The sequence below is a fragment of the Pseudophryne corroboree genome, chromosome 6, assembly GCF_028390025.1.
Source record: "Pseudophryne corroboree isolate aPseCor3 chromosome 6, aPseCor3.hap2, whole genome shotgun sequence".
Classification (NCBI taxonomy): Eukaryota; Metazoa; Chordata; class Amphibia; order Anura; family Myobatrachidae; genus Pseudophryne; species Pseudophryne corroboree.
Genome location: NC_086449.1, coordinates 220,383,231 through 220,411,083, shown reverse-complemented (window position 1 = coordinate 220,411,083; position 27,853 = coordinate 220,383,231). Strand labels below are relative to the sequence as shown.

The 27,853-nt window shown below is 43.5% G+C and overlaps 3 pseudogenes; 1 reads left to right on the top strand and 2 right to left on the bottom strand.

Annotated features, from left to right (window-relative positions):
* Positions 1–16,092: 16,092 nt before the first annotated feature.
* On the bottom strand, positions 16,093–16,210 carry LOC134937809 (5S ribosomal RNA; annotated as a pseudogene).
* A 6,130-nt stretch (positions 16,211–22,340) lies between these two features.
* On the bottom strand, positions 22,341–22,458 carry LOC134937808 (5S ribosomal RNA; annotated as a pseudogene).
* A 3,183-nt stretch (positions 22,459–25,641) lies between these two features.
* LOC134937806 (5S ribosomal RNA) lies at positions 25,642–25,759 on the top strand (annotated as a pseudogene).
* The last annotated feature ends 2,094 nt before the right edge of the window (positions 25,760–27,853 follow it).

Here is a 27,853-nt window from a genome sequence, read left to right as displayed (position 1 = left end):
AATAAATATTTGAGAAACAAGACCCAGATTTATGAAGCCTTGGAGAGTGATAAATTGCACAGTGATAAAGTACCAACCAACCAGCTCCTCATTGTCATTTTTCAAACACAGCCTGTAACCTGCAGTTAGGAGTTGGTTGATTGGTACTTTATCACCATGCAATTTATCACTCTCCAAAGATTGATAAATCTGGGCCCACGTGTGTAAAATTAGCTAGCACTCTAGGCAACAGCAGTTTTTACACCAGGTATGTGTGCACATCATTACTACAAATTAGTTCTGCTTGTATGCTTGTGACGCCACAGCTCCAGGCCTAGTGAAAGTAAAACAATATGTATTTGTGCTCTTGAAACTGTGACTTGCATCCAAGTCTATACAGTATGCTGCGTTTTGGTGATACTGAAATGTGTCCTCATAATCTGACTGGGAATCTGAGTTATGCATTAAGATAGGATTGTGGCTAAATCGGAATCCTCTATACAATCTTAGATTAGCTGGAAGTCCTTGAATATAATCACATCAGAATCAGTTTTATTGGCCACATATACTAGGAATTTGTCTTTGGTTTGCTATACAACAGCCAAGTAGGTAACAGATAAGCAGGTGTGTGTGTGTGGGGGGGGGGGGGGGGGGCAAGTAAAGTCTTACAGATAGGCATACCTTAGGGACACAAGTTAGTTACATGTACGTCCAGTCAGTCAATGTTCAGGAGTTCAGCAGGCGGACCTTGGGGAAAGAAACTTTTGAGGCTTCTGGTGGACCTGGCGGGGTCGGCCCTGTAATGCCTGCCTGAAGGAAGCAAGTTACACATGCTGTGGCCGGGGTGTAGCTGGTCTTTTACTATCTTCGTTGCTCACTTTTTAGCTGTGGACAGGTACAGGTCCTGGACTGAGGGAAGGTCAGCCCCGATGATCTTCTCTGCGGTTCTGACCACCTTTTGGAGCCTGCATCTGTCCTTCACGCTGGCGGAGCTGTACCATACCAGTATCGAGGAGCACAGTACCAACTCCACAATCGCGGAGTAGAAGAGGAGCAGAAGCTTCTGTGGGATGTTGAACTTCCTTAGTTGACTGAGGAAGAACAACCTCTGCTGCGCTTTCCCGACAGTGGCGTCAACGTTGGACCCCATTTAAGGTCCCGGGAGATTGTGGTCCCTAGAAACTTGAAGGAGTCCACTAGTGATACCACACTGTCAGCAATAGTTAGCATAGGTGCACTAACTGACTTTTTCCTGAAGTCCACTATCATCTCGACAGTTTTGAGGGGGTGGAGAGCAAGGTTGTTGTGGATGCACCACTGAGCCAACTGGTCTACTTCCCGTCTATAGGCCGATTCGTCCCCGTCCTTGATGATGCCGATGACAGTGGTGTCGGCGGCGAATTTGATGATCTTTACTGATTGCGCCTCTGAGGTGCAGTCATTTGTGTACACGGAGAAGAGCAGGGGTGAGAGGATACAGCCCTCAGGGGACCCTGTACTAATGGACCGCACTTGAGAGGTGAATTCCCCCGCTTTCACAACCTGTGTTCTGTCTGTCAGGAAGTCTACTATCCAGGAACAGGTAGCTTCTGGGACCCCTAGGTGATGTAATTTGGGGTGGAGGATGCTGGGGACAATTGTATTGAAGGCCGAGCTGAAATCGACAAACAGGACCCTCGCTTCGGTACCAGGAATGTCTAGGTGCTGTAGAATGTAGTGAAGGCCCAGGTTGACTGCATCCTCGACACACTGGTTCGATCGATAGGCGAACTGTAGGGGGTCCAGTTGGGGGCCAGTCACAGTTTTCAGGAGTTTCAAAACCAGACGCTTGAACGTTTTCATGGCCACAGACGTCAGTGCTATCGGCCTGTAGTCATTCAGGTTCGAGATAGAGGGTTTCTTGGGGACCGGGACGATAGTAGACCTTTTGAGGCAGGAAGGGACTTTCTGTAGCTCCAATGATTTGTTGAAGATCTTGGTGAATATGGGGCGAGCTGACCCGCACATGCTCTTAGGGCAGATGGGAACACTCCATCAGGACCTGGAGCTTTCCTGGGTTTGGCTCTTTTGAACAATGCCTCCACCTCTTCTTGGGCGACTTGCAGTGCCTGGAGTTGGCCGCTGGTGTTCGGGGCATCGTAGAGGTGATTGTTTGGGTTGCAGGGGACTTCTTTTGCGAACCTGCAATAAAAGTGGTTCAGTTTGTCTGCTAGGTCTTGGTGCATGGTGGTGGACTTTGATGTTTTCTTGTAGTTGGTTATGGATTGCATTCCTTTCCATACAGATACGGGATCATTGGTGGAGAGATTGTTTGTCAGGATGTCCGAGAACCGCTTTTTTGCTAGCCTGATTCCTTTAGTCAGAGAGTTCCTAGTTCGGTTGTATAGTGCTCTGTCACTACTGCTATAGGCCTCCTCTTTGGCTTGTTGTTGTAAATGCAGTAAGTCTTGGTAGGTACACACATGTCCTCACAGCAGCTGATGTAGGATGTGACAGTGTCTGTCAGGTCATTCAGGTCGGTTGCCGAGGCTTCAAAGACCCCCCATTCCGTGCAGTCAAAGCAGGCCCAGAGCTTCATTTCTTAATAGTCTTGATGACAGGCTTAACCGCTCTCAGCTTCTGTGTATAGGTAGGGAGTAGGTGGACGAGACAGTGGTCAGATAGGCTGAGTGCAGCACGCGGGATAGACCGGAAGGCAGACTTGGGGGTAGTGTAGCAGTGATCAAGGGTGCGCCCTTCTCTAGTGGAACACATGACTTGTTGTTTGTACTTAGGTAGCTCCTTGCTCAGGTTAGTTCTGTTGAAGTGACTAGCACTATAAGCAGAGAGTCTGGGTGTTTTTGTTCTATGTCGGATATACATACGGCCAGGTGGTGCAGGGCATCATTCGTGCAGGCGAGGGTGGAGGGGTGTACACTCCCACAAGAACAGTTGAGGCAAATTCCCGGGGGGAATAGAAGGGGTTACAGTTGATACTTAGCATCTCCAGGTCAGGGCTACATGATTTGCCTAGAATCGTGACATTGGTGCACCATCCGTCGTTGATGTAGAAGCAGATGCCACCACCCTTTGTTTTTCCCGAGAGAACCTTGGAGCGATCGGCTCTGAAGAGACTGAAGCCCAGCAGAGCATTGGGTTGTCCGCAATATGGTCATCCAGCCACGTCTCCGTAAAGCAGAGGACGGACGACCCTGTAATGCCTGACCCTGCGCTGCCCAGAAAGAGGGACAATTCGTTGAACTTGTTTGCCAGTGAGCGCACATTCGAAAGCAGGATCGCGGGAAGTGCAGACCAGTGCCCTCGCAGCCGCCACCTCACTAGGGCGCCTGTGCGACAGCCTCTCCTCTGAGCCCAGGTCCTTCTACTAGGGCCGACATGAGGGCCTCCGTCATTCTCTTTCCGGGGCCGGCGATCCACCTGCCAGTCGCCGCTTGGGCTGCGGGGGCGCGGGTGCTTGGTCATCCACTTCAGCATCCACGACGTCTGCATCCCCGCCACACAGGGCATCGAGGGCTGCAAGGGCCGCTGATCTGCCCGCTGATGGGCCCAAACGTGGGGTAAGCACCGCGGGAGCGCTCCAACTTAGGAGGGCTTCCCTGCTGTATTTGGTCACCGGTGGGGTAGACAAGGGCAGGGGAAGACAAGGGGAAACTGGTATTTTGGCTGAGCTCCGTAGCTCCTAGGCAGCCATCTGCGGCGCCATCTTAGATTGTAATCGCTATAATCGTTGTTGCTGTAACCTATTGCTGCTCCTTAATACAATGGGTATATTTTAAACAAGTGATTCTGTAAATAAAAATGTAATTAGAAGTTAGGCAATTTCTAAAGCTTTTGTTTCTAAAATTATTCACCATCTTTGGTCTGTAGTTTTTTTTATTAAGACAGTAATTAATTACCTTTGAAATTTGCATCTGATAGTTCTTTTTCTTAACTGTTATTTTTCTTTCTGTCCTCCTAACAATCATTATCTCTTTTTCAAACAATCTCCATACACACATAGAGATACAGTATACACATTACCTGCTCTTATCGTGTGATGTGAAGGCAGAGGGAGGAGTAGAAGGGGGAGAATCTTATGCTGGATACACACTGACCGATATATTGGCCATTCTGTTGAACGACTGATATATCACTTGTCCGTCGGCCAGTGTGTACCAACGAAATGTTTGTGAATGACGCCATTCAAAGACATATCGCGTTGGCCCTGCAGCAGCCTGTGTGTGTACGGGTGGTCATTGTTGACTGAACTGGGCGGGTGCATGTAAATGCCCACCCAGTACGTGATGCCAGTCACGACGGATTGGGCAGTGTGTATGCACAACACACTGCCCGATGCGGCTATAGATATATCTGCAAATCCATTGATCTGCAGATATATCTACAAGTGTGTACCCAGTTTTAGAGTACACAGAGCAGACAGAGCTCAGAGGAATGTCCAAAGCCTCTCTGTTCACTGCATCATGTGCCATGTGACTGTGCTTGCCATAGTAGTTGTACAATCTGCAGAAGTACTGTATGAATGACTAATCACAGCCGGAATAAACAAACCAATGGAATATAGTAATTTACCAGGACTCTTCTGATAGCCTGCCACAGTAGTTTATGTTTAACCTCATTCTTTAATAGCAATGTTGTTTTAGTTCGGGAATGTTTTACTCTTGATTAAGAAGGACATGCTGCTTAAATAATATATATATCTAGCCACCAGGCTTTATAGACTTTTATTATAAACTATATATGTGTGTGTGGGTGTGTGTATGATGTGTAATTGAATCCCAGCGTAGATGGTCGTTCTTCCACTGAGATGACAAATACATTATAAACGCCTGACAGATCAGTTTTGTACTGGCTTTAATAGGTATGAGACAGACAAGTTCCATAGTCTGTTCAAAGGTGATAATGTACAGTAGCCTTGGTATCAAGGATCCTGCTTAGTAATTGGCTGTTTAAACCAGTAAAGTAATATCCTAGCCACATAATAAGGAAGGGTCACTCTCCTAACATATGCTGAAACAGTCTGGTTTTGCATCCTTATATATGTGTGGAAAAATAATTTGTTTTGATGTTTTAGATATTTTTATTCAATATTTTTATTTAAATATTTAGCAGTTAAATTTACTGAAAAAAATCCTGCCAGTGAACTGAGAATTACTGTAATTTGAGTTCCCTGAAACTTGGGCAAAGAAATTGCTCCTTCAGTGTTGCAGTCTCTTTATATAAAGTCTGTGTTGATTTGCAGCTGTTTCTGAACATAACTGCACAAGCCAAGCAGGAGGGGTTGGGTAAGGGAGACCGGTAGTTCAGATGCTGTTGGTGAGAATACCGACCCCGGCATCCTGACTGGTGTTAACTCCGACAGGGGTGATGCACTACAGGAACCCTAATCCTAATCCTCCCCCTAACCCTCCCTCCCCTCAACCTAACCCTCCATCCCCAAAACCTAAACCTAACCCTCCGTACGCAGCCTAAACCTAATCCTCCCCCCGCAGCCTAACTCTAACCTTCCGCCCTCTAGCCTAACCCTAAGCCACCCCGGCATACTTACGTTTGGGATTCTGGCGGTCAGGATCCCAAATGCCGGACTGCTGACTACATTCCAGCAGGATTACTGTAGAGTAGTTTTCCCTTCATGGTCTCGGGAGAAAATAGTAATAATCCTGATTAACCCACTGGAGGAGACAGTTCCTCAAAGCTTGCTACATCTAATCAGGATTACTTTTGGACCTTTTAAAAGAAGTAGAAAGAGCATTCCTGTACTATAGAGGCTCAGCACAAGGATGCTTGATAAGGTAGCTTTCTGTCAAAGTCCTCTGGTGTCATGGGAAATCAAGGAACCAAATCTTTCTTAAAGTAGAGTGTCATCTTTCATTATGGAGTTATGCCTAGGAGTCTGACGAATGAAAAATTGGAATTAAAATCTCAACCCTTAACCTAACATGTAATAGCCTGGGCGGTATAGGCATTGATGAGCTTCCAGCGAATATGACCAATATTTTAAAGGGGCAATCAATTAAAAGACAAAACTTGGTTGTATATTTATTAAAAAAATAAATAAAATTGTTTGTAATTAATATTATTCCTCTTTAAAATCCCACAGTCAGAACTGGCAAAAAGCAGCAGCATACTTGCTCAATCTTATCTTTAACACAGCCCCAACATTATTTATTGGTCTATATCTGAACCTACAATAAACTGTAACCCTAGGCCTAAGATTAGCCCATAGCCTAAATACTAACCCTAAATTTACAGTAACTCAAGCTTTATAGGGCTGATTCAGAGGTAGATACAGTGCTAATACCACAGTAGGCGCCTTGTGCAAATAGACGCCTTCAACTGGCTCCTGTGATTGACTGTGCTCCCAAAGACCTGTGAGAACATCTGTCATCTGAGTAACCATCGGCTTGCTAAGAAGGTCTGTCTCAGATCCATAGCCAAGGCCAGTACAATATACCCTCCAATATAACCCATTCCATTAGGTACAAAGGGGCAGATATATTAAGCATGGGGAAGTGATAAAGTGGAAGGTGACAACGCACCAGCCAGTCAGCTCCTGTCATTTTTCAAACCCAGCCTGTAACATGAAAGTTAAGAGCTTATTGGCTGGTGCGTTATTAACTTCCACTTTATCACTTCACCAGGCTTAATAAATCTGCCCCAAAATGCTCTGTTCCTGGACTTCCTTGACAGCGGCAGTTACAAAGGTGGGGCTGCAGCGCAGTCCAAAATTCAAATAGGGGAGCCATCTGAGTAAAACTGGTACATCTGACTTGGAATATATAGACACCGATCTCAACACTCCCAGAAAACAGGGGCGTCCCACTTTCATAAACGCTGTCCTGCCACACCAATCAGGCTGTGGCTTAGAGGTCAGGCATGTGATGATGCAGGACCTGTTCTACACATGTGCACGATGAGTCATGTGCATGCACAGTCCTCTCACTATCTAAGTTTTAAGCAAACCATCAGTTCTTATGTCAAAATGTGACCCTACTCCTAACAGCTGTAATATACGGGTCTATTCATGAAGCAGTGAAAAGTGTGGAGAAGTGAACAGTGGAGAAGTTGCCTGTAGCAACTAATCAGCTGCAACATATAATTTTATAGAATGCACTTTTTTAAATGTTACCGCAATACAGATTGGTTGCCATGGGCAACTTCTCCAATGACTCACTTCTCCACTCTTTTCACTGCTTTATGAATACACCCCTTTGTAACTAAAAGTATGGCAAATATTGGTCATTTCAAATGTTTTGTAACATTTGATACATTAAAACAGTATCTATGATTCATGTCTCCCAAATGCATGACATTCAAAACACTACACATGAGGAGGATCACACGGTGAGAGTGGGTAGTAGTGTGGACAGAAAAGAGTTATGATGGTAGCAACTTACGGGAATATCCACAAATAATAATCAAGCCGGAACACATTTGTGATTACCATATTTTATTCTCCATAGGAGGATTCCGATTGGGTCACACATATGGTTTGTGAAATTGGACAAGATCCAGCAGCAACTCTGTATGTGCTTTGAATTCAGGATTTGCCCTTACATGGACCATTGTTGCAACACATACTGTATGAAAAGGAAAATTAGCTGTCAGTATAAATTTCAAACTAATAAACTAGCAGAAAATATTCTTTTTATTCTAATACAGGAATTTATTTCGAAATATTCAGCTTGTGGACAGAAAAATAAAATAAATCATATTTATTCCTACTCTGAACATGAATCGTGCTATATATTGACATTCTAAAAAAAATAAGATGACGTTACTTGCTAAGCCTCTGCCTAAAGTTACCATGGTGTGTGTTTACGTACAATAGAGCTGATCATTTGCCATCTGCCTCAGTCCATGATAGATTCCATTTCCTTCATATTCTTCTTATCATCTGTGTCTATTATTTGCAGCTAAAACCAGTATCTATTTGTTCCCAAACTAAACCAATAGCACAGTAGCACAAGCAATTAATGTTTAAAGACCCTAACAAAATAACATGCAGTTTTTTTCATTCTGTTTATGCAGCTGGAAATGATTTTACAAAGGCCTATGGGGCCAGGGTCGGACTGGCCCACAGGGGTACCAGGGAAACCACCGGTAGGCCCCACTGCCTGAGTGCCCACTCCTTCCTCTAGGGATCAGGTTCCAGACTGTGCACTTGTATTATACATGGTAGATATGTTGCATTACACTGCACTAGACTATTGTGTATTTCAAGCCTCTGTGGAGGCTGGCCACACCCCCTTTTAGGCTGTCCACACCCTTAATTATGGGTCCCTATCACTGCATTTCCCCAGTGGGCCCTTCATGCCCCAGTCCGACACTGTATGGGGCCCATTTATCAAATATGCTCAAAACAGACAGATTTTCTATCGCCACTTGAAAATATTTTCTGGACCTATTTAACAAAAACAGTTGTGCGGAGTCAGCTACTGATTCTCAGTTCCCTGATCGCATTGTGTGGCAGCAGTGAGCAGAGACTTATCACATTATTGGCCAGTAAAGTCCCTTCTGTACCTGCGTTGGGTGTGGATCGTTGGGTCGACAGTAACTAGGTCGGCAGTCATTAGGTTGACCACTATTGGTTGACAGTGACAAGGTCAACACCTGAAATAGGTAGACGCTGTCATTAGGTCGACATGGAGAAAGTCAACATGGAAAAAGGTCAACATAAGTTTAAAAAAAAATTGTGTCTTCTTCAAAAAGTGACCGGGAACCCCAATTAGTGCACCGTGTCCCCTCGCATGGCTCGCTTCGTTTGCCATACTTCGGGCAAGGTTCCTCACTGCGCTCGGCACAGGTTACTATTCCCAATCGTAGTCCTCGTGGATTATAAAGTATGAAAAAGTTAAAACAAAATGAATAAAATGTGAAAAACTCATGTCAACCTTTTTATGTGTCGACCTTTGCCATGTCGACCTAGTGACCATGTGGACCTAATGACTATGTCGACCTAATGCATGTTGACCAATAGTGGTCGACTTAATGAGTGTTGACTTAAGTGTGGTCGACCTAAAGACCGGATACCACCTGTGTTCACACTTCTATAAGCCATGGTAATTTGCTGCACAAAAAGCCCCCAAACTTTTATCTCTATAAAGCCAGATGATCAATTTGAGTTATCCAGTTATAGCCCATTTGTTTTGTGCTGTAAATTACCCCTATTCATGTGAATACACATAGGGTCCACAAAAGCCACGGATCTAGGTGTTTTTATAGCAGCTATAGTGGAAAAAATGGTGGAAAAATGGTTACTTATAAGGAAATTTGGTTTCGCCTGTCGCAGAATCCCTGATAAGTGCCAGCATCAGTGGCTAATAGGATAGTCCCGTTGGCGGTAATTGGCCAAGGTAAATTACAGTGGCTAATAGGATACCACCTATACATTACACGTAAGCTCAGTTTCAGTAGCAGATGCATTCCAAATAAATAAATAGAAGTTAAAATACAAACATTTAAAAAAATTAGAAAAAAATAATTATTTAATTTTAATCACAAAGAAAAAAAAATGCTTTGCTTTAGTAATAAAGCATATTTTCCTTTATTAGTCGGGTATGGGTCGTTGGGTAGACCCAACTTAGGTCGACACTCATTAGGTCGACCACTGAAGGTCGACATTGCCATTAGGTCGACATGCATTAGGTCGACATGAGGTTTTAGACTGTTTTTGGTGTCGTTTTCTCCGTAAAGTGACAGGGAACCCAAATTAGTGCACCGTGTCCCCTCGCATGGCACTAATTTTGGGATTACCATTCCAATCGTAGTCCACGTGGATCGTTAAGTATGAAAAAATTAAAAAATGGAAAAAAAGTGAAAAACTCATGTCGACCTTTTGACCTGTGGACCTAGTACATGTCGACCTAATGGCCATCTTGGCCTAATGCATTGACCTGTCGACCTAGTACATGATGACCTAACGGCCATGTTGTCCTAATGCATGTCGACCTAATGGCATTGTCGACCTTCAGTGGTCGATCTAGTGAGTGTCGACCTAAGTTGTGTCGACCTAACAACCGTAACCCTATTAGTCACCAATATTTTTGCCATACTGGCAATCACTGTGTCCATGTGGGATATGGCTGCCACCAGCAATAGAACTTGAAAATATAAAAAAATTCAATTTCTTGCAAAAACACTCTGTATAAGGCATTTCTGCTACATAAATAGATCCCTATAAGCGAAAACATATTTTTCAAATGCCTTTTCTTAAATTAATTATTATGACTTTCTCAACAATAAAATATTTATGACACTTGCTTTTACCAAAACATCAAATGAAGCAATAAAACAAATTGAACAGACTAGATCATCTACCAATGAATTTATATTAGTCATCATTAAAAGCTCTAAAATCTAAAGGTGTCAGTTGCTACTGCTTACCCAAAACATTTCAAGTCTCTGCAAATTAATCAGGCAATGAAAAGGTTAATAATTTTATTCTGGCTAATGTGTCGGAAATCTTTAGAAGTCTGTTCTTCAAAGCTAGTTATGGAAATCAGATAAAAGTTAGCATAGGTGAGACAACTTCCACACACAGTTCTTTTTATCGAAATCACACAAAAGGTCCAGGTTGAATGCTTGTACACTGATTGTATGCTCCTCACACCCATTCTGTTTGCACTGATTAAAAAAGAATACAGTTAGAAGGAGAAGCATTTCCTTTTAGTTACTGTACAAATAAATTCCAACAATGCAAGGTATACATACATTCCGAGATGATCACAAGTAGATTGTGCAACTAACCCGGGTTCTGTTTGTACATGGGAGGGAATCAACTGTAGTCATACTTTGTCTACTGGTAAGCTAGATCTGCAACTGCCAAATAAACAGGCAATAGCGGTGATGGTGCCTAAAATAACAAAACACCTGATTCACTCAAATATAAACCAGAAAAGTATTATGTTTAAAGGTAGCTTATGTATTAAGAAGTTATCCATCTGTATTACCATGTAATCCATTTGTATAACCATTTTATTCATCTGTATTACCATGTTATCATCTGTATTATCATGTAATTCATCTGTATAACCAACTAATTCATCTGTATTACCATGTTATTCATCTGCAATATCATTTTATTCATCTGTATAACCAACTAATTCATCTGTATTATCATGTTATTCATCTGTATTACCAAGTTATTAATCTGTAATATCATGTTATTCATCTGTATTACAATGTTATTCATCTGTATTACCATGTTATTCATCTGTATAACCAACTAATTCAGCTGTATTATTATGTTATTTATCTGTATTACCATGTTATTAATCTGTATTATCATGTTATTCATCTGTATTACAATGTTATTCATCTGTATTATCATGTTATTCATCTGTATTACAATGTTATTCATCTGTATTATCATGTTATTCATCTGTATTACAATGTTATTCATTTGTATTATCATGTTATTCATCTGTATAACCAACTAATTCATCTGTATTATCATGATATTATCATGTTATTCATTTGTATAACCAACTAATTCATCTGTATTACCATGTTATTCATCTGCAGTATCATTTTATTCATCTGTATAACCAACTAATTCATCTGTATTACCATGTTATTCATCTGCAATATCATGTTATTCATCTGTATCACCAACTAATTCATCTGTATTATCATGTTATTCATCTGTATTGCCAAGTTATTAATCTGTATTATCATGTTATTCATGTGTGTTACAATGTTATTCATCTGTATTACCATGTTATTCATCTGCAATATAATTTTATTCATCTGTATAACCAACTAATTCATCTGTATTATCATGTTATTTATCTGTATTACCATGTTATTAATCTGTATTATCATATTATTCATCAGTATTACAATGTTATTCATCTGTATTATCATGTTATTCATCTGTATCACCATGTTATTCATTTGCAATATCATGTTATTCATCTGTATAACCAACTAATTCATCTGTATTATCATGTTATTCATCTGTATTACAAACTAATTCATCTGTATTATCATGTTATTCATCTGTATTACCATGCAGAGGCATAACTAAGGGGGGTTGAGCAGGGCACGTGCCCTGGGCGCCGTGGCAGGCCCAGCAGAAGGGGGCACTGCTGGCCAGGGCATCATACCTGCTCGACCCCCCTTAGTTACCTCGCCCGTCGCCACCGCCATTGTGCTGCTGCTGCCATCCACCCTCCCCTCTGCGCCGCCGAGCTAGACCCGCCGTGGACGTGGTGCTCGGCAGCGATTGAGCAGAAGCAGCAGCATCCAGTTACATGCTGCTGGGAGGGAGCGTGACTGCGGCACCAGCGTCATGCTTCCTGAGCTCCCCGCTGCTCGACCACCCCTGCTCCGGACTTGCAGGCTCCCGGCTCCCTGGCTTCTGGCTTCCGGCTCCCTGGCTCCTGGCTCACAGCTCCTGGCTCATGGCTCCTGGCTCCCAGCTGAAGGTGAGAGGGGGGTGAGGGGGGTAAAATAACACACATAAACACACAAAAAAAACACAAAAAAACACACACTCACCATCTCTCTGAAGGGGGGAGGGGGACACCAATACCCCTTTTACACCACCAGCTAGTAACATGGGTTATTGCACAAGAGCGTGCATAGCCCGTGTTGCTGGCTGGTGTAAAAGGGTCGAGTTGGAATAGTCCTGCTCGAGTGACCCGGTATTCCAACTCGGGAAGTTTGTGGCGTTGAACATATGTTCAACCCGGCAAACTGAGCAGTGTAAACGGTAGCCGGGTCGATGCGACCCGGCTTCCCATTTACACTCTATGTGCACCGCCCCCATCACATCACCGGCAACGTCACCAACCCGGCAATATGCCGGGATGGTGACACTGGTGTAAAAGGGGGCTGATGCGTGTCGCAGCCGGGTAGCACCAGTGTCAGGGCTCCCGGCTGTGACCCGCTTTATTAGGTCTAAAAGCGGTATGAGAGACACAGAATGAAGGGCAGGTCCGGATTAAGGCTTGTGGGGGCCCCAGGGCAACAAATTTGTGGGGGCCACCATCAATAAATATTAAGGCCACCCAGAAGTGGCGTAACTAGTGGGTGCGAGCATGGCATGTGCTGTGGGCATCATGGCAGACCCAGCAGAGGGGGGAGCCACCGGCACCTGCACAGCCCGCTCGCATCTCTGTGACCACTGCCACCAGAACTCCAGCTGTCCTCCACACCCTCCACAATTGTGGTGCCCCCGAGCCATCCGCCCGCCAGCCCTCCACCATGTCTGCTTGCTGCTGGAAGCATGCTCCCTTTTTAATGAACGGAGTGCCGAACCAGGGGGGTAATTCAGACCTGATCGCTGCTGTGTGTTTTCGCACAGCAGGCGATTAGGTCTGTACTGCGCATGCATATGCACCGCAATGCGCCAGCGCATCGGACGACTGCACCGGGCATCGTTGCATAGCGACGGGATGGTGCGAAAAAAGCGATCACAAGGTGATTGACAGGAAGGGAGGACACACACAGAGAGACACAGTGCAGTGGTGTGCTGAATGACGACGCAGGGGGAGGTGATGGTGTGCTGAGTGACGTCAAAGGGGGAGATGATGGTGTGCTGAGTGACAACGCAGGGTGGGAGATGATATGATGAGAGACAACGTGCGGGGGAAGGTGACTGTGGGCTGAGAGATGTCGCAGGAGGAGGTGATGGTGTGGCTGAGAGATGATGCAGGGGGAGGTGATGGTGTGACTGAGCGATGACACAAGGGGGAGATGATAGTGGCTGAGACGCAGGGGACAGGATATGAGCCTTGTTGAACCGCTGTTGTATGATGCTGACCTTGTTAATATTCCTACACAAACAGGCATCTCCTGGACAATGGGATCTCCTGCATGAATAGTGAATACCGACTGAAGATGTCGTTTGACTTAGAGAATACAGTTCTTCAGAGGTTCCATATTGTGAGAAACCATCATACAGGTAAAGCGCATGTTGAATTGAAAAGAATGTTCCCAGTGTGACGTGAAACAGGTGGCGTCTCATGTTGGCACACCCCTTCAAGTACATGACCACGCCCATTTTTTTGACGCACACACTTACTTTATGGGCTTTTTTTAATGTGTGTGTGTGTGTGTGTGTGTGTGTGTGTGTTTGGAGGTGGGGGGGTGGGGCACCATTCCTAATCTTTCCCTGGGCTCCAAAAACCCTGGTTATGCCTCTGTTACTATGTTATTCATCTGTATTATGTATAACTGAATAACCTGTATAACTAGGGATGAGCGGGTTTGGTTCTCAGAGAACCGAACCGCCCCCCATCCCCCGTACCTAGGGGATCCACAGCTCGGATCTCCCTGCCTTCCCTAGATCTACAACCGAGGCAACACCTCAGGATCCCGCTGTCGGATCCTGAGGTTTTGCCTTGGACACCGGTCTCCATAGTAACCTATGGAGGACCGCTGATTGGCTGAGAGAGCCATCTGTCACAGCTCTCAGCCAATCAACGTGTCCCCATAGGCTACACTAGCCAAGATGGATGCCCCCACAGCGCTAATAGTGCCACCATCTGCAGTGCCGCCACCGCCACCCGCACTTCTGACACTCCCTCTCTGCCAGCACCAACGTACTGCCTGCACTGCCGACACTGCTGGCACCCTGAACTGGGGACACTACCAACACTCCTGCACTGAGGACACCTGCCACACTGCCGACACTGTCATCACCCCTGCACTGAGGACACTTCCGGCACTCCCACACTGCCAACACTGCCGTCACCACTGCACTCCTGCACTGGGGACACCTCCAGCACTCCCACATTGCCGACACTGCCAGAACCCCTCCACTGAGGACTCTTCTGACTCCCCTGCACTGAGGATACCACTGGCACTCCCGAATTGCCGATACTGCCGGCACCCCTGCACTGAGGACACCTCTGGCACTCCCACAATTGCTGACACCGCTGGCACCCTTGCACTGCTTACACTGTCAGCACCACCACACTTAGGACACCGCTGGCACCCTTGCACTGCTGACACTGTCGGCACCACCGCACTGAGGACACTAGTGGCACCCCTGCACTACCGACACTGCCGGCACCACAGCATTGAGGACACCGCTGGCACCCTGCACTGCCAACACTGCACCACTGCACTAAGGACACCGCTGGCACCCTTACACTGCCCACACTGCTGGCACCACCACACTGAATACACAGCTGACAACCCTGCACTGAGGACCCTCTGTCACAGTAAGTGCACTATTGGTGTATCTAACCTGCACTGTATCCGACCTGCACTGTAACCTGTGCTGTATCTGACCCACACTGTATCTAGCAAGAGAAAGAAGGACCTGGCACCGGTATAAATTATACTAGAATGAAGAAAAAGCCAAAGTGGACAGATATTGAAAAGGAAAACGGCTTCTCAATTATGGTCCTTATTGGCGGTGCGCCCAGAGCTAGAAGGTATCTGTACATACACACAGAGAAAAAGAAAGCTCTGGTGTGGGCGCACTCTTGAAAGAAAAATCAAAAAAATTTAATAATTTTTTTTTTTTTTTTGAAAATGAGTGGAAAAATTGTAAAAACAATATTTATTGTCAAATTGATTAAAAGTTATTAGTTATCCCACTATGATCAAAACGTGTCTAGGTGTTGGTTAATAAATAATTAAATTATTATATTGTATTGTTCTTTATTGGAAACAACCAATAAAGGTATAAGACAACAGGAGAAGAAAAGAAAAGAAATGTTCTGGTCTCGTTAATCACACAGAATAGATTAGAAAGGTTGCAGACACTGAATAGTCTAGCAACCGTTTCTCCTGACCAGCACAGAAATTCTGTGTTACTGACAACAGAGAGATCCAATAATATGTCTTTGAAAGACCAATCCGATGGTCAATGTCGGACAAATTACTGATCACCAGGTATACCATCAATCACAAATTGAAATTTAGAGACATATCTGAAACATTTTTGGAGCATACTGCAGACATAGCCATGCTGGGTGGAAAAGAAAAGAAGAGGAGAAAAAAGAAAAGACAAGAAGAGAAAAGGAGAAAGAAAAACGGGTAAAAATGGAAGGAAAAAATGGAAATAGGGGAGAGACGGGGGAGGGGGTAAAGAGGTGAGAAAGTGGTGATCCTGCTGTTGGTGTCCACCCTTCTAGTGAAGGGGAATAGTGTCCTTCTCTACAACACCAGGTATTCCCAAAAAGTCTCCTTTGAGGTACTGACCCGGCCCAACGCTGCTTAGCTTCCAAGATCGGACGAGATCGGGCATTAACAGCGTGGTATGATAGTAGAGAGGCTATCTACCAATGAGAGTGCACCTATGTAGGAAATGTGAGAGAGAATGGGGAAAAGAGGGGAAGTGCAAAAAATGGTGTGGATCTGCTTTCCTCGTTAGGCGGGGGGACTCATCTGCCTGTTGGCAAATGATACCCCTGGATCGAGGATGAGAGTCCACAGAAGGGGCTGGGTCAGTGGAGAAAGTCAGGGAGGAGTGGAAGAAATGGGAGAGTGAAGTCAGTAAAATAATATAGAGTTAAAGGTCGCGGATGGATTGTCAAAGGGAGGAGGATGGCGTGCCTGTTGTCTCTATATAGGAAGAATTGGCATGTCATGCACAAAGCACAAAGATTGATGGACGGTTCCTAGGAAACTGGAACCAACTACGTCCTGTGCCTAGGCACTTAATAGTGCAGTGGTATAAATTCACTGTTTTTGCACAGGGTTAGCATGTTGTCTGAAGCATATGCAGATAAATTTCTGAGTTATATAAGCAGATGTCAGATATGCTACAAACTATGCGGTAGGTGGAAAACCACCAAGTTGAGATTACTACGTCTCTATAACATGATTGTGATTAACATCTATAAGGTAAAGGATAAACAAGTTTGATACTCATGATATGTGGAAATCCAATTCCGGGAACCTCTGGTAATCAGTGAATATCCATGAAAGAATCTCCTGCTTGGATCCCGTGAAAACGCGTTTCACCCGCTGGGCTTGTTCACTTCCAGGATCTCATGTTTCCTGTCTCGATGTGAGGTTTAAAAACCCTGTCAATTGGGGTAGCAGCCAATCACATTTTGCTCACTGATAATAAACAGCTGTTCGAGCGCGTTCCCTGTGTGTGCCGGGTGACGTCAGCGGCACGTGATATGCCAACGTGGCTGACGTGAGCGGCACATGACCGGAGTGCGGTCACATGGGCAGGGAGATACTGAAGAATGTGCACGCAGGGAAATACCTGACGTGATGACATCTGCGACGCGTGCAGAGGGTATAATAAGCAGGGAAGGGATGGTGCGCCGATGAGTATGCGCAGGGGAAAAGGGGGAGGAAAACCTGGCTGACGTGTTTATACTGATGAGTAGGATGGCGCCATGTTGTGAAAGGGTATGCCAGTATTCCAAAGGGGGGAACTATGTGTTACCATGGTAACCCGGGCACACGAGGTAACTGCTCGTGTTATGTATATTACAATCGGATCCATAGAGCTGTGGATAGATAATGCTGACATAGTATGATAGAGACCAAAAGTGATAACATGAAAAAATAAATGGTAAAAATATAGAAACCTATGTATAGTGCAAAATAAAAAGAACATGTAAAAATTAGATTATTAATAAAAAAATGAAAAATGAATAAATAATGATAAAAATAAAGTTGATGAAAATTGTTATTAGAAATATTAATCAGAAAAAAAAAAAATGTTTTGGGTTATTATAGAGGATTTACTGAAATTGTGGTGAATAGGTCACAGGGACGTGCTAGGTTGCAATGTGAAGTGATAAAGAGGGTGAAAGAGGATGAAGAAATAAATGGGGTGAACTGTGTGTGAATACTGCTGCTGAAGTAGGGATTGATGGTGTTGGGGATCAGAAGTGAAGCCCCCCATTTACTGGGGGGGGATGTAGGTATGATGCACATTGATCAAGATGATTAAGTGGGTGTGTGCAACATTGAGTTAAATGATATTGTGAGAGATAGTGAGGGTGGGAAGAGTGACAGGGATGGGGGGGAGGGGGGAATTGGTGATAGGGAATGTGTGCTTGTGAAGAATGTGAGAAGGATAGTGTGATAGTGAGAGATAAGTCGGGTGACAGGAAGGGAATGGATGTGTAGATAATTGCTATTAAGTATGGTGGTGGGTGTTTTATAAAAATGCACCAAAATTAATATTTTCATTGAGGCCAGCAGGTCTTAGGGTACCAAGGCGAAAAATCCATTCGCTCTCTTTTTTATACAATTCTTTGGTCATGTCACCTCCTCGTATTCCCAAATGAATACGGTCCAGGCCAAAGACTTTGAAGTCTTTTATCTGACCTTTATGTTGAACGTGGAAGTGTCTGGCAACCGTAGTTAGTTGTCTCATGCGTGCCAGATCTTTAGACGCATTACGTATATTGCCCAGATGCTCTAGGATCCTCTCTTTCAGTTTTCGTGAGGTCATGCCGACATATTTAATATTACAGCTGCAAGTGATACAGTAAATTACCGCCTGGGTATTACAGTTGAAGAAATGTGGTATTGTGGTTGGTTGTCCGTACTTGTCTGTGACCCCATTGGTTCGAAATATATGTGTACAGGCCTTACATTGGCCACACGGAAAGGAACCTATTATGGTCGGCTTCCTAGGTATTGAAGGTAATAGGTGACTTCGAACTAATCGGTCTTTGATGTTTTTAGATCTACGCCAACTCATTTGTATGGATGGGCCCACAGCAGATGATAGATCTGGATCCAAACGGAGTATGGGAATGTGTTTGGTTATGGCATCTTGAAGCATTCTCCACTCCGGACAGAAGGTTCCTATAAATCTGATAGGATCTGTATCTTCTGAAGTTGTCTGTTTGGCCCTAAAAATAAGTTGCTCTCTCTTGACAGCAATAGTGGACTGGTAGGCTCTTTTTAATGATCGTTTGCTGTAGCCTCGGGCCAAAAGGCGGTTGGTAAGTTCCCAGCTCTTGATTTGGAAAATATGATCCTCAGAGCAGTTGCGTCGGAGTCGGAGGTATTCTCCTTTAGGTATGTTCTCAATGGTAGGCGGAAAGTGAGAGCTTGTTTGAAAAAGGAGACTGTTGGTTGCAGTCTCCTTTCTGTATAGTTCTGTTTCTAGATACCCCGTATGTGACCTGTAGATGTTCAAATCAAGAAAGGGAACCTGCTTGGGGCTGATGGTATGAGTCAAATTGATGTTCAAATCATTGGAATTCAATAATGCAATAAAATCCATTAAGAGTTCCTTATCTCCATTCCAGATGATGAAAACATCATCTATATACCTCAGCCACAAGTCCACGTGTGAGGTATATTTCTCATTTGCAAGGTTGAAAACGTGGAAGTGCTCCCACCACCCTAAAAACAGGTTGGCATAAGTTGGGGCGCATGCTGCGCCCATGGCTGTTCCCCTTATTTGGAGAAAAAATTGGTCCTGGAACACGAAATAGTTCTTAGACAGGACAAAATCCAATAGTGTTAGAAGAAAATCCGAGAAGTCATTGGCTCCTCCTTGGTCTAGATAATACTTGACCGCTGTGATCCCCTGATGATGATTAATGCTCGAATAAAGTGATTCCACATCCAATGTTACTAATAAGAGATTATCACCACAGTGTACATTATGGATTTTGCGTAGTAGATCTGCTGTGTCCTGCAGATAAGAGGGTAAGGCAAGGACATAGTCACGGAGGTGAAGATCAAGGAACCGGCTCGGTTGTTCCAGGAGGCCCCCATTTCCAGACATAATTGGTCTTCCAGGCGGTGTAGAGGCATCCTTGTGTATCTTCGGAAGTAAGTAAAAGGTTGGCGTTCTTGGATTCTGTGTAGTTAGATATTTCTGTTCAGATCTAGAGATTGTGCCATTTGTTATTGCCCGTTGTATTATTAGATTATAGGCAGTTGAAAATCTAGTGGTAGGATCGTTGAGGAGTTTTTTGTAGCAGGAGGTATTGAGGAGTTGACGATGAGCCTCAGCGATATACATTTCTCGTGGCCAAATCACAATGTTGCCGCCTTTGTCAGATGGTTTGAAAATCACATCATGCCAGGTTTCCAGTTCTTGTAACGCTTTGCGTTCTTTGAAGTTAAGATTCTTAGGGAAGTGATAGAGGCCCTGTCGGGTTTGGGCATAGATATTGTCAAATTCCTTGGAGACTTGATTAAGAAAGACCCTAATTTCCGGGTTATTATTGTCAGGAGGAAAAAAGGTTGATTTGGATCTACATTGAGGTCTAGGATGAGTCGGTACATCGGCACTCGATTCTGCCTGTAATTCTTCCAGTTCTTGAATAGCATTTAAATCGTTAATGGAAAGGCATGACTCACTATCGTCAGATAGTTGCCCCTCTTGACGTTTGGAGAAAAACTTCTTTAGTAGGAGCTTCCTACCAAATAATCTTAAGTCTTTCTCCCAGGAGAATCGATTAAAAGATCTGGATGGAGAGAAAGAGAGGCCTTTGCTGAGTACTGCTATGTGATCAGGGGAAAGGGGCCGGGTAGATAAATTGATAACTTGTAATAAGCTCGATTGGTCAGAAGCTATCTCGTTGCCTTTCTCTGCCGGGTCGGATATCGTGATGTCCTTGATGTGTCCCAGTCCGAGTTTCAACCGTCGCGTCTTCTTTCCCCCTCTCCTTGTTTTCCTCGTGTTTTGACGCGGCCTCTTGATCTCTGACCTTGATCTAAAAAATGGGGGTGGAAGTTATCCGTTTCCTCGAAAGTTTCACTTGCCGAATCTCCACTAGTCGAAGATTCAAATTCCGAGAAGGTGGGATCTTCTCTTGGTTTACGGTTCCGATTTGGAGGTGTTGGATTCCACCTAAAAATGTCTCCTTTTGCAAAATCTTGTTTATCACGAATAAATTTGGTCCTTTTACGATCCACTATAGTTTGTTCATACAGCTCAAATTCCTTCTTATGTTTTTCGAAGGCTGCCTGGAAGGGTAGATCTTTTTCCCAAATTTCTAGTATTTTACCAGTTTCCTCTATTTCTTTCTCGACTTGGTCAAGTAGCAACGTGTCGTGTTTCACCAACAGGTGAAGTAATTCATGTGAGCACTTAAGTAGGGCCGCTTCCCATTCACTTTTCAGGTTATCACTTGCAAGGGGAAAGGAGGGGAATACCTTCGGTCTAAGGCCACGAGGCACGATCTTATGTTTAATGTAATTTTCTAATGTTGTAACATCCCATGAGAGCCGTGTCCTCTTCTGCAAGTTCCTCTGTAACTTGAGAAAAGGAGTACGCCAATCTGAGTTGGGAGTAGTGTGTTCATAGGTGTCTGAGAAAGGGTCTACAATGTTGGTTTTCAGGCGTTTTGACAGTTCAGTTTTTAGTGAAAAAGTGGACATACTGGGTTGGCAGACTTCTTATAATATGAGTATTGAGCCCCTTGTTATGAGATGTAGGGGGGCTGGCTGACAGTCTCAGGGACTGAGGAGCAAAAGTGGCTGCTAAAAGAGATCAAGGGGATAAGAATATAGATATAACAAAGATATAGAGGATTAATCAAAAAAGAGAGACCGTGCCTTGGTCAGAGACTGTATTTATCCTACATCATAGACGTTTGGTAGCAAGAGAAAGAAGGACCAGGCACCGGTATAAATTATACTAGAATGAAGAAAAAGCCAAAGTGGACAGATATTGAAAAGGAAAACGGCTTCTCAATTATGGTCCTTATTGGCGGTGCGCCCAGAGCTAGAAGGTATCTGTACATACACACGGAGAAAAAGAAAGCTCTGGTGTGGGCGCACTCTTGAAAGAAAAATCAAAAAAATTTAATAATTTTTTTTTTTTTTTTTTGAAAATGAGTGGAAAAATTGTAAAAACAATATTTATTGTCAAATTGATTAAAAGTTATTAGTTATCCCACTATGATCAAAACGTGTCTAGGTGTTGGTTAATAAATAATTAAATTATTATATTGTATTGTTCTTTATTGGAAACAACCAATAAAGGTATAAGACAACAGGAGAAGAAAAGAAAAGAAATGTTCTGGTCTCGTTAATCACACAGAATAGATTAGAAAGGTTGCAGACACTGAATAGTCTAGCAACCGTTTCTCCTGACCAGCACAGAAATTCTGTGTTACTGACAACAGAGAGATCCAATAATATGTCTTTGAAAGACCAATCCGATGGTCAATGTCGGACAAATTACTGATCACCAGGTATACCATCAATCACAAATTGAAATTTAGAGACATATCTGAAACATTTTTGGAGCATACTGCAGACATAGCCATGCTGGGTGGAAAAGAAAAGAAGAGGAGAAAAAAGAAAAGACAAGAAGAGAAAAGGAGAAAGAAAAACGGGTAAAAATGGAAGGAAAAAATGGAAATAGGGGAGAGACGGGGGAGGGGGTAAAGAGGTGAGAAAGTGGTGATCCTGCTGTTGGTGTCCACCCTTCTAGTGAAGGGGAATAGTGTCCTTCTCTACAACACCAGGTATTCCCAAAAAGTCTCCTTTGAGGTACTGACCCGGCCCAACGCTGCTTAGCTTCCAAGATCGGACGAGATCGGGCATTAACAGCGTGGTATGATAGTAGAGAGGCTATCTACCAATGAGAGTGCACCTATGTAGGAAATGTGAGAGAGAATGGGGAAAAGAGGGGAAGTGCAAAAAATGGTGTGGATCTGCTTTCCTCGTTAGGCGGGGGGACTCATCTGCCTGTTGGCAAATGATACCCCTGGATCGAGGATGAGAGTCCACAGAAGGGGCTGGGTCAGTGGAGAAAGTCAGGGAGGAGTGGAAGAAATGGGAGAGTGAAGTCAGTAAAATAATATAGAGTTAAAGGTCGCGGATGGATTGTCAAAGGGAGGAGGATGGCGTGCCTGTTGTCTCTATATAGGAAGAATTGGCATGTCATGCACAAAGCACAAAGATTGATGGACGGTTCCTAGGAAACTGGAACCAACTACGTCCTGTGCCTAGGCACTTAATAGTGCAGTGGTATAAATTCACTGTTTTTGCACAGGGTTAGCATGTTGTCTGAAGCATATGCAGATAAATTTCTGAGTTATATAAGCAGATGTCAGATATGCTACAAACTATGCGGTAGGTGGAAAACCACCAAGTTGAGATTACTACGTCTCTATAACATGATTGTGATTAACATCTATAAGGTAAAGGATAAACAAGTTTGATACTCATGATATGTGGAAATCCAATTCCGGGAACCTCTGGTAATCAGTGAATATCCATGAAAGAATCTCCTGCTTGGATCCCGTGAAAACGCGTTTCACCCGCTGGGCTTGTTCACTTCCAGGATCTCATGTTTCCTGTCTCGATGTGAGGTTTAAAAACCCTGTCAATTGGGGTAGCAGCCAATCACATTTTGCTCACTGATCATAAACAGCTGTTCGAGCGCGTTCCCTGTGTGTGCCGGGTGACGTCAGCGGCACGTGATATGCCAACGTGGCTGACGTGAGCGGCACATGACCGGAGTGCGGTCACATGGGCAGGGAGATACTGAAGAATGTGCACGCAGGGAAATACCTGACGTGATGACATCTGCGACGCGTGCAGAGGGTATAATAAGCAGGGAAGGGATGGTGCGCCGATGAGTATGCGCAGGGGAAAAGGGGGAGGAAAACCTGGCTGACGTGTTTATACTGATGAGTAGGATGGCGCCATGTTGTGAAAGGGTATGCCAGTATTCCAAAGGGGGGAACTATGTGTTACCATGGTAACCCGGGCACACGAGGTAACTGCTCGTGTTATGTATATTACAATCGGATCCATAGAGCTGTGGATAGATAATGCTGACATAGTATGATAGAGACCAAAAGTGATAACATGAAAAAATAAATGGTAAAAATATAGAAACCTATGTATAGTGCAAAATAAAAAGAACATGTAAAAATTAGATTATTAATAAAAAAATGAAAAATGAATAAATAATGATAAAAATAAAGTTGATGAAAATTGTTATTAGAAATATTAATCAGAAAAAAAAAAAATGTTTTGGGTTATTATAGAGGATTTACTGAAATTGTGGTGAATAGGTCACAGGGACGTGCTAGGTTGCAATGTGAAGTGATAAAGAGGGTGAAAGAGGATGAAGAAATAAATGGGGTGAACTGTGTGTGAATACTGCTGCTGAAGTAGGGATTGATGGTGTTGGGGATCAGAAGTGAAGCCCCCCATTTACTGGGGGGGATGTAGGTATGATGCACATTGATCAAGATGATTAAGTGGGTGTGTGCAACATTGAGTTAAATGATATTGTGAGAGATAGTGAGGGTGGGAAGAGTGACAGGGATGGGGGGGAGGGGGGAATTGGTGATAGGGAATGTGTGCTTGTGAAGAATGTGAGAAGGATAGTGTGATAGTGAGAGATAAGTCGGGTGACAGGAAGGGAATGGATGTGTAGATAATTGCTATTAAGTATGGTGGTGGGTGTTTTATAAAAATGCACCAAAATTAATATTTTCATTGAGGCCAGCAGGTCTTAGGGTACCAAGGCGAAAAATCCATTCGCTCTCTTTTTTATACAATTCTTTGGTCATGTCACCTCCTCGTATTCCCAAATGAATACGGTCCAGGCCAAAGACTTTGAAGTCTTTTATCTGACCTTTATGTTGAACGTGGAAGTGTCTGGCAACCGTAGTTAGTTGTCTCATGCGTGCCAGATCTTTAGACGCATTACGTATATTGCCCAGATGCTCTAGGATCCTCTCTTTCAGTTTTCGTGAGGTCATGCCGACATATTTAATATTACAGCTGCAAGTGATACAGTAAATTACCGCCTGGGTATTACAGTTGAAGAAATGTGGTATTGTGGTTGGTTGTCCGTACTTGTCTGTGACCCCATTGGTTCGAAATATATGTGTACAGGCCTTACATTGGCCACACGGAAAGGAACCTATTATGGTCGGCTTCCTAGGTATTGAAGGTAATAGGTGACTTCGAACTAATCGGTCTTTGATGTTTTTAGATCTACGCCAACTCATTTGTATGGATGGGCCCACAGCAGATGATAGATCTGGATCCAAACGGAGTATGGGAATGTGTTTGGTTATGGCATCTTGAAGCATTCTCCACTCCGGACAGAAGGTTCCTATAAATCTGATAGGATCTGTATCTTCTGAAGTTGTCTGTTTGGCCCTAAAAATAAGTTGCTCTCTCTTGACAGCAATAGTGGACTGGTAGGCTCTTTTTAATGATCGTTTGCTGTAGCCTCGGGCCAAAAGGCGGTTGGTAAGTTCCCAGCTCTTGATTTGGAAAATATGATCCTCAGAGCAGTTGCGTCGGAGTCGGAGGTATTCTCCTTTAGGTATGTTCTCAATGGTAGGCGGAAAGTGAGAGCTTGTTTGAAAAAGGAGACTGTTGGTTGCAGTCTCCTTTCTGTATAGTTCTGTTTCTAGATACCCCGTATGTGACCTGTAGATGTTCAAATCAAGAAAGGGAACCTGCTTGGGGCTGATGGTATGAGTCAAATTGATGTCCTGTTGTCTTATACCTTTATTGGTTGTTTCCAATAAAGAACAATACAATATAATAATTTAATTATTTATTAACCAACACCTAGACACGTTTTGATCATAGTGGGATAACTAATAACTTTTAATCAATTTGACAATAAATATTGTTTTTACAATTTTTCCACTCATTTTCAAAAAAAAAAAAAAAACGAGGAAAGCAGATCCACACCATTTTTTGCACTTCCCCTCTTTTCCCCATTCTCTCTCACATTTCCTACATAGGTGCACTCTCATTGGTAGATAGCCTCTCTACTATCATACCACGCTGTTAATGCCCGATCTCGTCCGATCTTGGAAGCTAAGCAGCGTTGGGCCGGGTCAGTACCTCAAAGGAGACTTTTTGGGAATACCTGGTGTTGTAGAGAAGGACACTATTCCCCTTCACTAGAAGGGTGGACACCAACAGCAGGATCACCACTTTCTCACCTCTTTACCCCCTCCCCCGTCTCTCCCCTATTTCCATTTTTTCCTTCCATTTTTACCCGTTTTTCTTTCTCCTTTTCTCTTCTTGTCTTTCCTTTTTTCTCCTCTTCTTTTCTTTTCCACCCAGTATGGCTATGTCTGCAGTATGCTCCAAAAATGTTTCAGATATGTCTCTAAATTTCAATTTGTGATTGATGGTATACCTGGTGATCAGTAATTTGTCCGACATTGACCATCGGATTGGTCTTTCAAAGACATATTATTGGATCTCTCTGTTGTCAGTAACACAGAATTTCTGTGCTGGTCAGGAGAAACGGTTGCTAGACTATTCAGTGTCTGCAACCTTTCTAATCTATTCTGTGTGATTTACGAGACCAGAACATTTCTTTTCTTTTCTTCTCCTGTTGTCTTATACCTTTATTGGTTGTTTCCAATAAAGAACAATACAATATAATAATTTAATTATTTATTAACCAACACCTAGACACGTTTTGATCATAGTGGGATAACTAATAACTTTTAATCAATTTGACAATAAATATTGTTTTTACAATTTTTCCACTCATTTTCAAAAAAAAAAAAATTATTAAATTTTTTTGATTTTTCTTTCAAGAGTGCGCCCACACCAGAGCTTTCTTTTTCTCCGTGTGTATGTACAGATACCTTCTAGCTCTGGGCGCACCGCCAATAAGGACCATAATTGAGAAGCCGTTTTCCTTTTCAATATCTGTCCACTTTGGCTTTTTCTTCATTCTATTATAATTTATACCGGTGCCAGGTCCTTCTTTCTCTTGCTACCAAACGTCTATGCTGTAGGATAAATACAGTCTCTGACCAAGGCACGGTCTCTCTTTTTTGATTAATCCTCTATATCTTTGTTATATCTATATTCTTATCCCCTTGATCTCTTTTAGCAGCCACTTTTGCTCCTCAGTCCATGAGACTGTCAGCCAGCCCCCCTACATCTCATAACAAGGGGCTCAATACTCATATTATAAGAAGTCTGCCAACCCAGTATGTCCACTTTTTCACTAAAAACTGAACTGTCAAAACGCCTGAAAACCAACATTGTAGACCCTTTCTCAGACACCTATGAACACACTACTCCCAACTCAGATTGGCGTACTCCTTTTCTCAAGTTACAGAGGAACTTGCAGAAGAGGACACGGCTCTCATGGGATGTTACAACATTAGAAAATTACATTAAACATAAGATCGTGCCTCGTGGCCTTAGACCGAAGGTATTCCCCTCCTTTCCCCTTGCAAGTGATAACCTGAAAAGTGAATGGGAAGCGGCCCTACTTAAGTGCTCACATGAATTACTTCACCTGTTGGTGAAACACGACACGTTGCTACTTGACCAAGTCGAGAAAGAAATAGAGGAAACTGGTAAAATACTAGAAATTTGGGAAAAAGATCTACCCTTCCAGGCAGCCTTCGAAAAACATAAGAAGGAATTTGAGCTGTATGAACAAACTATAGTGGATCGTAAAAGGACCAAATTTATTCGTGATAAACAAGATTTTGCAAAAGGAGACATTTTTAGGTGGAATCCAACACCTCCAAATCGGAACCGTAAACCAAGAGAAGATCCCACCTTCTCGGAATTTGAATCTTCGACTAGTGGAGATTCGGCAAGTGAAACTTTCGAGGAAACGGATAACTTCCACCCCCATTTTTTAGATCAAGGTCAGAGATCAAGAGGCCGCGTCAAAACACGAGGAAAACAAGGAGAGGGGGAAAGAAGACGCGACGGTCGAAACTCGGACTGGGACACATCAAGGACATCACGATATCCGGCCCGGCAGAGAAAGGCAACGAGATAGCTTCTGACCAATCGAGCTTATTACAAGTTATCAATTTATCTACCCAGCCCCTTTCCCCTGATCACATGGCAGTACTCAGCAAAGGCCTCTCTTTCTCTCCATCCAGATCTTTTAATCGATTCTCCTGGGAGAAAGACTTAAGATTATTTGGTAGGAAGCTCCTACTAAAGAAGTTTTTCTCCAAACGTCAAGAGGGGCAACTATCTGACG